A 12,609-nucleotide genomic window follows, 5' to 3' on the forward strand; every position below is an offset into this window, starting at 1 on the left:
ACAGGATCAGTCGGATAGATAGAGGTACCACACACACCACTAGAGGTGTCGGGGGACTGCCTGTTCCTGCTACATCACCTCAACGTCTGTAAGCACCCCTATCAGAAAAGAGAACATGGACTCAAAAGTGTTCAGAAATACATTTTGCTAACTGTGGTGCCCCATTTTATGGCTCTCAAATGTAGGACCAACGGGTAAGGAGTTGGTCTCAATCCCTAGTAGTAAGCTTGGTTGAAAAGTGAGACTGACGTGACTGGAAGGAGCCAGTAGAGTAGTAATGTGAACCCTTAAACACCACCCAGGGGTCCTGGGCTGGCTTATCGAAGCTGACCTCACCAGGGGAGCACAGGGACAGATTTATGGGCTAGTAAAATGTGACCCGTACTGACCACAGATGTCCTGGCCAACAAGGTAGAGGGGTGAAACCTGATGAAAACACCCAACCTTTGGACTGGACAGGCCTTCTGTCAAGTTTTCCTTTCATGCTCTCGCGCAAGATCTTGATATATATACTGAACAAAAATATTAATGCAACATGCAACAATTTCAACGATTTGAATGAGTTAAAGTTCATATAGGGAAATCAGTCAATTTGAACACCATTAGGCCCTAATTTATGGATTTCACAAGACTGGGCAGGGGCGCAGCCATGGGTGGGACTGGGAGGGCATAAGCCCACCCACTTGAGAGCCAGGCCCACACACTGGAGAGCCAGGCCCAGGCAATCAGAATGAGTTTTTCCCCACAAAGGGCTTTATAACAGACAGAAATACTCCTCAGTTTCCTAAGCTGTCGGGGTGGCTGATCTCAAGGGATCCCGCAAGTGAAGAAGCTAGATGTGGAGGTCCTGGGCTGGCATGGTTAAACTTAGTCTGCGGTTGTGAGGCCAGTTGGACGTACTGCCAAATTCTCTAAAACAACGTTGGAGGCGGCTTATGGTAGAGAAATTAACAAATTCTCTGGCAACAGCTCTGGTGGACATTCCTGCAGTCAGCATGCCAATTGCACGTTCCCTCAACCTGAGACTGTGTTGTGTGACAAAACTGCACATTTTACAGTGGCCTTTTAATGTCCCCAGCACAAGGTGCACCTGTGTAATGATCATGCTTTTAATCAGATTCTTGATATGCCACACCTGTCAGGTGGATGGATTATCTTGGAAACGGAGAAATGCTCACTAACAGGGATGTAAACAAATTTGTGTATTACTATTTTGAGAATTAAGCTTTTTGTTCATATGGAAACTTTTTGGGATCGTTTATTCCAGCTCATGAAACATGGGGCAAACACTTTACATGTTGCGTTTATATTTTTGTTCAGTATATTTACTAGATTATGAGCCTCATATTTGTCTCGAAACTTAACATCTGTGACACACCAATGTGCACAAGCACAAGTTGGATCAATCAGTCTGTCATAATCAAAGCAGGTCTTTGGTTTCTCTAAAAGATTTGTCATAACTGGACGTATGGTGGCTTTGTAAAACTGCTCCAGTATTTCACAGAGATCACACACTTATGGAGCCCACGAAAGGGTCTAATTTTCCTTCTAGTCTCTGCTCCCTCTTGGTCTTCTCATGTTTCAAAGCTGTTGGGCTCTCTGCTCTCCACACCCTCCCATATCATCCAGCTAATGAGCAGCAAGAGAGACCAGCATAAATAATAGATGACGGACGGGACACTGGAGAGAGAGATGGAGAGAGAGAGAAAGATGGAGAGATGAGAGAGAGAAATGGAAAGGCTAGATGGAAAGAGAAAGAGAGAGGGAGAGAGAAAGAATGAGAGAGAGAGTTGGAGAGAGAAATGGAAAGGCTGGATGTAGAGAGAGAGAGAGAGAAAAGGAAAGGCTGAACAGAGAGAGAGAGAGATGGTGAGAGAAATGGAAAGGGTGGATGAGAGAGAGACGGATGGACAGTGGGATGGAGAGAGAGAGAAAGGGATGGTGAGATGGAGGGTGAGAGAGAGGCTGGTGAAAAAGAGATGAAGATTGAGAGAAAGAAATCCTTCTACCCCGTGTCTAAATGAAGCTCAGTTGGATAAAGAGCGAGAGATGGACACTGGCGGTACAGGTAGGCTACGGTACAGTAGCTACAAGAGAATATCGTATTAGCACAGAGCTTTGGCCTGATAATGTATGTGTCTCAATTAAGAGCAGATACGGGAGACAGGAGAGACGGAAGCTGTAGGCTACTATATACTCAAACAAATGATAAATTGATGTTAACTAAAGAACAAAAGCAGAGCAGAAAAATCTTAATCATGACAGAATGGCGATGTGCTAGGTGGGCGGAAAATACATAATGTCTGATTCCAGGAAGAACCAGGATTCATATTCTGGTACAGTGCATACAGATAATTCAAAGTGCATGTTAAAGTGAAATTAAACTATTACCCATGTGATACAAAATACTAATGACACTGTCCTGTATGTGGAACAAACACTGCTCAAAAAAATAAAGGGAACACTTAAACAACACAATGTAACTCCAAGTCAATCACACTTCTGTGAAATCAAACTGTCCACTTAGGAAGCAACACTGATTGACAATAAATTTCACATGCTGTTGTGCAAATGGAATAGACAAAAGGTGGAAATTATAGGCAATTAGCAAGACACCCCCAATAAAGGAGTGGTTCTGCAGGTGGTGACCACAGACCACTTCTCAGTTCCTTATGCTTCCTGGTTGATGTTTTGGTCACTTTTGAATGCTGGCGGTGCTTTCACTCTAGTGGTAGCATGAGACGGAGTCTACAACCACACAAGTGGCTCAGGTAGTGCAGCTCATCCAGGATGGCACATCAATGCGAGCTGTTGGCAAGAAGGTTTGCTGTGTCTGTCAGCGTAGTGTCCAGAGCATGGAGGCGCTACCAGGAAACAGGCCAGTACATCAGGAGACGTGGAGGAGGCCGTAGGAGGGCAACAACCCAGCAGCAGGACCGCTACCTCCGCCTTTGTGGCAAGGAGGAGCAGGTGGAGCACTGCCAGAGCCCTGCAAAATGACCTCCAGCAGGCCACAAATGTGCATGTGTCTGCTCAAACTCCAGAAACAGACTCCATGAGGGTGGTATGAGGGCCCGACATCCATAGGTGGGGGTTGTTGCTTACAGCCCAACACCATGCAGGACGTTTGGCATTTGCCAGAGAACACCAAGATTGGCAAATTCGCCACTGGCGCCCTGTGCTCTTCACAGATGAAAGCAGGTTCACACTGAGCACATGAGCACATGTGACAGACGTGACAGAGTCTGGAGGCGCCGTGGAGAACGTTCTGCTGCCTGCAACATCCTCCAGCATGACCGGTTTGGCGGTGGGTCAGTCATGGTGTGGGTGGCATTTCTTTTGGGGGCCGCACAGCCCTCCATGTGCTCGCCAGAGGTAGCCTGACTGCCATTAGGTACCGAGATGAGATCCTCAGACCCCTTGTGAGACCATATGCTGGTGCGGTTGGCCCTGGTTCCTCCTAATGCAAGACAATGCTAGACCTCATGTGGCTGGAGTGTGTCAGCAGTTCCTGCAAGAGGAAGGCATTGATGCTATGGACTGGCCCGCCCGTTCCCCAGACCTGAATCCAATTGAGCACATCTGGGACATCATGTCTCGCTCCATCCACCAACGCCACGTTGCACCACAGACTGTCCAGGAGTTGCGGATGCTTTAGTCCAGGTCTGGGAGGAGATCCCTCAGGAGACCATCCCCACCTCATCAGGAGCATGCCCAGGCGTTGTAGGGAGGTCCTACAGGCACGTGGAGGCACACCACACTACTGAGCCTCATTTTGACTTGTTTTAAGGACATTACATCAAGTTGGATCAGCCTGTAGTGTGGTTTTCCACTTTAATTTTGAGTGTGACTCCAAATCCAGACCTCCATGGGTTGATAAATTTGCTTTCCATTGATAATTTTTGTGTGATTTTGTTGTCAGCACATTCAACTATGTAAAGAAAAAAGTATTTAATAAGAATATTTCATTCATTCAGATCTAGGATGTTTATTTTAGTGTTCCCTTTATTTTTTTGAGCAGTGTATTATCCCCCTATGGATGGGTTAGATGTAACCAAGTGAACAGTACTGTATGTTTCTTAGTGGGACTTCAACCATCTGCTCAGGGTCCTCAGAGTGAGACACATAACTCAATATCCCTGAGCCCTGATCTATAGGTCACTCACTTAACACAGGGCCTACACAGGGCTGCTACGGCTGTGTCTCAAGTCATGACAGCCCTGAAGGGTTCTGTTCTGTCCAGCCCCATCCCTCCCTCTCTAGCTACCCATCTCTTTTCTCAGGGCCAGATAAACAGCTATTTGCAGCTATTTCAACCCCTCTGCCACCAATGCGTCCGGCTGTATAGAAAGCAGAGGAGACGTGAGAATGTTTCCATAGTCAGAGCGATGCTCCACTCCGCTCCAGGACTCTACAGAGATAACGGGATTCTAATGTCTCTCTGCCTTGGGGAATTATGTCTGCCTGAGTGGTACCTACATTTACTGAGGCAATCTTACAAATAAGGTTGATGAAATAACCCTGCAGGAGATGGATGGACGGATGGATGGACACACACACACACAAAGGCCCTGTCTGCTGTGGCGCAAAACTAGCAAGGTTATGTGTGTAGCCAGGCATTGCTGCATCTCAATAGGTAATGTATTTATTAAGGTAGCTACTACTGTATGGTTGCAGGCATGGCCCTCTGCCCAGCCTTACGTAAAGCATCGGTGTTGTGTGTGTGTGTGTGGTGTGTTGTGTGTGTGTTGTGGTGTGTGTGTGTGTGTGTGTGTGGTGTGTGTGGTGTGTGTGTGTGTGTGTGTGTGTGTTGTGTGTTGTGTGTGTGTGTGTGTGTGTGTGTGTGTTTTGTGTTGTGTGTCTTTGATGAGGAGCAGGGTAAACTCCGTCTCACGCCCATCTCCCCCCTCATCCTCAAACCCCCCCCCTGCAATAACACAGACAAGCTGGGACATTCCCCTGGCTGATTTGATAGGTTAATTAGTTCCTGCATATAGTAGGACATGAGATGGTGTCATTGAATAACGATGATGATGGCAGGGTAAAGGAGGTGTTGAAGGAGGGGAGGTGGCATTCAGGATCATCCATTTACACTCTCGTCGTTTCCATCTGTCATAATTCACTTGAATTAATTTCACTAAGACAATGTGTGTGTTAGACAAGATAATATAACCAGGTAGCTAGATATTAACCAATCCAAACGCCATTTTCACAAGTATGACTGTTCTTTTGTGCACTACTGTGTGTGTGTTCATGCATGTATGACTAACAAGTAATGTAATCCTCCACACCTCCACCTCCAGACCTCCAGCCACCCCCCCAACCTAGCCCCATTCAATCCCCAACGCGGGTGAGCTCTAACTGGGCTTCATGCACCGTCCATACGACCAGAGTAGTCAGAATCAATTTTTCTCTGCAGCATTTAGATGAGTCACATTTTTTTCAGGCTCATCGAGCCCTCTCTCCCTCCTTCCCCCCCCTCTTCCTCACTCCCTCAATCCACACTCCCCTGACTGCACACCTCTCTACCCCCCCCCCCCCCCCCAACGCCCCTGGGGGTTCCGTGCTCCTCCTGTCAGTGCCCAGGAATAATTCCCCTCCTTTTCACTGCTTTCGGGAGAGAAACGCAGAGAGGTGATGAATCTACAGTGATGTAGAGAAAATGGAAATGACGGGAGGGAGGGAGGGAGGGAGGGAGGGAGGGAGGGAGGGGAAAGCTGAGGCTTGCTGCTGCTCGTTTGCTCAGCACAGCAGAAACGTGCACAGCCCTTGAGGGAGGGACAGAGAGAGGGAGGGAGAGACAGTGAAAGAGGGTAGTCCCTTTGCGCCCCTGGACAGATGATCCTGAAGGGGTTCTGTTGGATATATTCTCTCTCCTTCCAAACGGCACCCAATTCACAACCCCTTATGTGGACATACAGTGCCTTCGGAAAGTCTTCAGACCCCCTTTTTCCACATGTTGTTAGTTAGGTTACAGCCTTATTATAAAAATTATTAAATTGTTTTTTTCCCCCTCATCAATCTGCGCACAATAACCCAGAACGACAAAGCAAAAACAGGTTTTAGAAATGTTTGCTAATTTATTTAAAAAATATCTAATTTACATAAGTATGGCGCTACAAGCTTGGCACACCTGTATTTGGGGAGTTTCTCCCATTCTTCTCTGCAGATCCTGTCAAGCTCTGTTAGGTTGGATGGGGAGCGTCGACAACACAGCTATTTTCAGGTCTCTCCAGAGATGTTCGATCAGGTTCAATTCCGGGCTCTGGCTGGTCCACTCAAGGACATTCATAGACTTGTCCTGAATCCTCTCCTGTGCTGTCTTGGCTGTGTGCTCAAGGTCATTGTCCTGTTGGAAGGTGAACCGTCGCCCCAGTACGAGGTCCTGAGCCGTCTGTAGCAGGTTTTCATCAAGGATCTTTCTGAACCTTGCTCAGTTCATCTTCTCCTTGATCCTGACTAGTCTCCCAGTCTCTACCGCTGAAAAACATCCCCACAACATGATGATGCCACCACCATGCTTCACCTCTGGACGTGACGCTTGGCATTCAGCCCAAAGAGTTCAATCTTGGTTTCATCAGACCAGAGAATCTTGTTTCTCATGGTCTGAGAGTCTTTAGGTGCCTTTTGGCAAACTCCAAGCGGGCTGTAATGTGCCTTTTACTGAGGAGTGGCTTCCGTCTGGCCATTCTACCATAAAGGCTTGATTAGTGGAGTGCTGCAGAGATGGTTGTCCTTCTGGAAGGTTCTCCCATATCCACAGCGGAACTCTAGAGCTCTGTCAGAGTGACCATCAGGTTCTTGGTCACCTTCCTGACCAAGACCCTTCTCCCCCGATTGCTCAGTTTGGCTGGGCGGCCAGCTCCAGGAAGAGTCTTGATGGTTAGAAACTTCTTCCATTTAAGAATGACGGAGGCCACTGTGTTCTTGGGGACCTTCAATGCTGCACAAATGTTTTGGTACACTTCCCCAGATCTGTGCCTCGACACAATCCTGTCTCGGAGCTCTGCGGACAATTCCTTCGACCTCATGGCTTGGTTTCTGCTCTCTCGTGCACTGTCAACTGTGGGACCTTATATAGACAGGTGTGTGCCTTTCCAAATCATGTCCAATCAATTGAATTTACCACAGGTGAACTCCAATCAAGTTGTAGAAACATCTCAAGGATGATCAATGGAAACAGGATGCACCTGAGCTAAATTTCGAGTCTCATAGCAAAGGCTCTGAATACTTGTAAAGGTAAATCAACTATATCTGTTTTTATTTTAAATAAATTTGCAAACATTTCTAAAAACCTGTTTTCACTTGGTAATTATGGGGTATTGTGTATAGGTTGCTGAGGATTTTTATTTCTTTAATCAATTTTAGAATAAGGCTGCAACATAACAAAATGTGGAAAAAGTCAATGGGTCTGAATACTTTCCAAAGGCACTGTAGCAGTCACTCGCCGGTAATAATCCCCTCAACAGACAGTACCTTCCCCGTGTGGTGGCACGAATCCAAAACACCTCTATCTCCATCCTGCCTGCATGGGTCCTACTGAATAGAAGATAATAGAACAGTGACCTACTACAGAGTGCTCATTCTTACACAGGTCTGACATGCAACACTTTGTCTGTCCATCAACATAATCAATACCATGTTATGCTGCAGAGCAAAGAGCAAGAGTGAGCGAGAGTGAGCGAGTGTGAGAGAGAGAGAGAAAATGAGACAGAGAAAGAGAGAGAGAGAGAGAGAGAGAGAGAGAGAGGAAGAGGAAGAGACCGAGAGAGAGAGAGAGAGAGAGAAAGAGAAAGACAGAAACAGAGAGAAAACGAGGAACTGCTGTTTAGAGCGCTCCTCATATTAAATGGCTGACTGGTTTTAACTGCTCTCTACCACGCCTCGCTATAGCACGCCATTTATACACTCTGGGGGATGTTACACCATCTCACCAACCATGTGCCGAAGGAGAACGGGCGAGCGAGGGCCTCTAAAGCACATTGAAAGCTATTATAAACCTGGAGTGCTAGCTACCTGTTTGGATTAAATGAATACACACCAACAGTACATAAAACAGGCAGATGAAACAATAAGGCAGTCTGAGTATAATTGGCATCGGTGCTGTTTAAATCTACAGACTGGAATCTGGGAATTTGTTCAATAGTCATTTCAATTATAGGTGTGCTTTGTTGTTGAATCCCAGACTGTAGCTTTAATAAATATATCCTCCTCCCAGTAAACACCTGTTAGCAGCTTTATGAAGCACAGCTAGCGAACCTCCCTGGAGACACACACACACACACACATACACAATAAGCTCCCAGGGGAAATCACACTAACATCTCAATGTTTCATTCGCCTGATAATCAGAGCCAAATGCTTCAATAATACAACACCGGAACCGAGCGTTGTTACGCAACACTGAGAGAGAGTCAGTCAGTCATCCTGCCCACTCACTCACTTTACTGAGAGGTATTTCAAAAGCTTCTGCTGTGATTGTGAAACGTTAATTGGTACATTTGCCAAAATGGTTTTTGATCTCTGAAAGGGGTGAGATTGACTGTGAGGCTACCTCTCCTCATTTGACCTCCTCTAATATCCTTTGTGGTTACTGTGTTTTTAATATCCTGTGTTTCGTCAGTCGGTGTTGAGAAATCACTGAAACCACCATCAAAACTACCACCAACGCTGGCCGAAAAGAAACCAGGCAGCAACCTCAATGATTTAGTAATCAACTCACTGCCAATTCTGGCAGTGGTAGAGTGGCTGGCGGACAATAGCCAGTTATAGGGAATGGTGAGGTTGGCATATTAGGACCGTAAATGTAGCTTCCTCCTTCCTAGAATAATAACCCAGTAATAATGAATCTCCTATGTTATGAAGCTTTACAACACTGTTATGAAGCTTCATTACACTGTTATGAAGGTGTTGGTGGGTTCAAGTAAAGTGTTACCAATCTTCTCTGGCTAATGTGCTTCAAGGCAGATCAGATTAGGTACTGTGTGAGAGACTTAATGGTGCCTGGATGGAAAACCTCTTCTTGCCATACCAATCCATCACCTCAACGCTAGGCCTCTCTGAGGCCAATGTTTGTGTGTGCGTGTGCGTGTGTGTATGATTGTGTGACGCTAACGTCTCTTGCTACACTCTCTGCCTGATTCCTGGAGCTTGGCAAAACTTTCACTGCTTTGCAGGATCGAGCTCACAGGAAATGACCTTTTGTTCTGAGATAATGCGAAAAATAAATGTTCTTGGAAGGAGGCATGCTGCCCATTGCCACCCTCCGACCCTGACCTGAAAGCTAGTTCCATGGCATCGCTGCGGGCAACGGGAGACGCCAAGAACTCGGACCTGCCAAGTAGAGCCGGCCTGTCCGTCAGATCAGCAAAAGAGAGATGAAGTGAAGCATCGTGTTTCACTGCAGGCCAAAAGGGCTGAATCCTCCAGGGAGCTATGGGGAAAATGTTGAGTCTCCACCTTGGCGAAAGGAAAGCCCCTTCAGATCGCTGCAACGCACCCAAGGCAAACCTGTTTAAGCACCGCCTTCGCCCTGATACGTCCAAATAACCAGTGACGAAAACCCCAAAACTGGAACTATTACCACTCCTGATCTCATGCATCCCATTCAGTCCCGACAGATTCTTCGGTCTACATGCAGAATCTGCACGCGAGAGATTATGGGAAACTAAGACTTACATTTTGGTCAAACAACAAGCGGAGAATGAAGTGAAGAAACTGTCAGATTGATTCCATTCGGTATTCCCTCTGGATTTAAAAGTATTAGGATCAAACGTGAGTCTCTTTCTGATCTCATCCAACCTGTCAATCAACACTGAAGAGATAAGTGCTCCCATCCTCTGTATCAAATTGATGAAACAACACTAGATGTGTACCTGAGGCATTGTTTCAGCTGCACTGAACTGATCTTGACTGAAACACATTCTAACTGCAGACACGTGTAACAAATTACACATTTTCCATATGGGATGAAATTAATGGTGTGGTGGAATGTGTATGTGTGTGTGTGTGTGTGTGTGTGTGTGTGTGTGTGTGTGTGTGTGTGTGTGTGTGTGTGTGTTTTCCATGACAAGGCTAACGAGGTAGATAGTCAGAATGATGCTGAAAGCTCACTTATCATTACTCCACTGCAGAGGTATTGCTGTTGTGGTAACAGTCAAAGGATTGCTCAATCTAATACGACACGGCACGGCACAAACATCCCTGGATTAGAAAACAATGGAGTGAAATATGGAGCAATATTAGTGCCAAAAGAAATTAAATTACATTTAAATCGTTGTGATTTATTTTGGCATTAATATAGAGTAGTCCCTATCATCAAATGCTGAGACATGTGCATCACTGTAATGTACATCCAAATAAATAGATTTGATGTACAGTATACAGTAACCTGTTTCTGACTTTGTCCCATATGGCACCCTATTCCCTATATTGTGCACTACTTTTGACCACAGTCCCTGAATATGCACAAAAACAAGCTGCCATTCCATTTAACTGAGCCATTAACTGCTCAGCTCTCCTGTCTGTTTCTGTTCCCCAGCAGCACCATGCTGAGTGCCACAGAGCAAACAGGTTATTACTGTCATCCACAAACTCTAAAAATTATACCTTGCGAAGGGGTAATTGTGTGACTCTTCCATTGATGTCTGGAGGGAGGAAGGATATTCTGAACCATTAATATATTCAGTCAGAAAACCAAAGGCTTTATTCTGGGATTTAAACTCACTGGGTTATAGGAGTTGAAGCTCAGGCATATGCCTTCACTTAAGATAGCATGTCACTTCTTTGTGTGTCTAAAGACGATGTGTTGTATTTGGTTACGTTGTGAGATAACCAGAGCCTCCTTAGGGAACACGCCACATCACATTGAAACCAGAGCTAGAGCATTGTATAGTCACCATTATAGAAGGGGAATTCCTATAAAGGAGGTGACTTCAGGTAATGAAAGAATGAATGTAAGTCTCAGACTAGCTACAAAAAAATTAGGCTCTGTGGATTAGGAGAGTGGTAGAGGTATGACGAGGTCTTAAAATTGCCTTAAAGCTAGTCCCTTCACTTCCTACATCAATAATGACTAAATGGTGACTTGGAGAATCCCCATAATTGTCACGGCTTTCTAATTCCTCCTCCTCGGACGAGGAGAGGCGAGAAGGATRGGACCAATACGCGGAGTGGTTAGTGTCCATAATTTATTAGCATCGAACTGAACACTATAATGAAACAAAATAACAAATAGAAAACCGACAAACAGTCCCGTGTGGCACAACGACTACACGGAAGACAAACACCCACAAAACACACGTGAAACCCAGGCTGCCTAAGTATGATTCTCAATCAGGGACAACGATTGACAGCTGCCTCTGATTGAGAATCATACCCGGCCGAACACAAACACAGTGCAGGTCTATATTCCACCTTCCGCCACTGCGCGCCGGCTAGGTTGGGCATCGAGCGGGTGTCAATGAAGCCGGCACAACGCATCTGGCCTCCAGTGCGTCTCTCGGGCCGGCGTACATGGCACGCAGCCTTAACAAATGGTGTCCCCGGTTCGCCAGCATAGCCCAGTGCGGCGTATTCCACCTCGCCGCACTGGCAGGCTACGGGGCCATTCAACCAGGTAAGGTTGGGTGGGCTCGTCGTGCTCAGAGCACGTGTCCTCCTCACCGTCCGGTTTTTTCCGGTGCACCTCCACGTACCAGTCCTCTGGTGGCAGCCCCCGCACCAAGGCTGTCTTCTCCGGCTTCTCTCTCCAGTTGCTCCCACCTGTCCAGTGCTGTCAGAGCCTTCCTCCCGTCCAGCGCAGCCAGTGTCTGAACTGTGCTGCTGCCAGCGCTGTCTGAGCTGCTGCCTGCAGCGCTGCCTGCCCCCAGCGCTGTCTGAGCTGCCTGCTGCCCAGCGCTGTCTGAGCTGCCTGCCTGCCCCGCTGTCTGAGCTGCCTGCCCAGCGCGTCTGAGCGGCCTGCCTGCCCAGCGCTGTCTGAGCTGCCTGCCTCCAGCGCCTGTGAACTGCCTGCCTGCCAGCCCTGTTGAGCTGTCTGCCTGCCAGCGTTGTCCGTCTGTCCAGAGCCGTCCAGCCAGGACCAGCCAGAGACCGTCCAGCCAAGGACCAGCCAGCAGCGCCGGCCAGAGACCAGCCCAGACCGCCGCCAGAGACCAGCGCGGACCGTCCAGCCCAGGAGCAGCCGAGCCGTGCCAGCCAGGACCAGCAGAGCCGTCCAGCCAGGATCCGCCAGAGCCGGGCCAGCCAGGATCCCCGACGCCAGCCCTGGATCCGTTCCTCAGTCCGGTGCTGCCCTCAGTCCGGTGCTGCCCCTCAGTCCTGCTGCTCGGTGCTGCCCTTAATCTAGTGGGTTAATTTGGAGGAGGCTAGGAAGAGGATTGACTATGGTGGGGTGGGACCACGACCAGCGCCAGAGCCGCCACCGTGGACAACGCCCACCCAGAACCTCCCTAGAGTTTATGCTGTGCGCCGGAGTTCGCACCTTAAGGGGGGGGTTATGTCACGTTCCTGACCTGTTTTCTTTTCTTTTGTCTTGTATTTATTTAGTTGGTCAGGCGTGATTGGTTGGGTTTGTCTATGGTGGTATTTTCTATGTTGGGTGTTGGTTCT

This window comes from Salvelinus sp. IW2-2015, linkage group LG14 (genome assembly GCF_002910315.2).
Source record: "Salvelinus sp. IW2-2015 linkage group LG14, ASM291031v2, whole genome shotgun sequence".
NCBI classification, from domain to species: Eukaryota; Metazoa; Chordata; class Actinopteri; order Salmoniformes; family Salmonidae; genus Salvelinus; species Salvelinus sp. IW2-2015.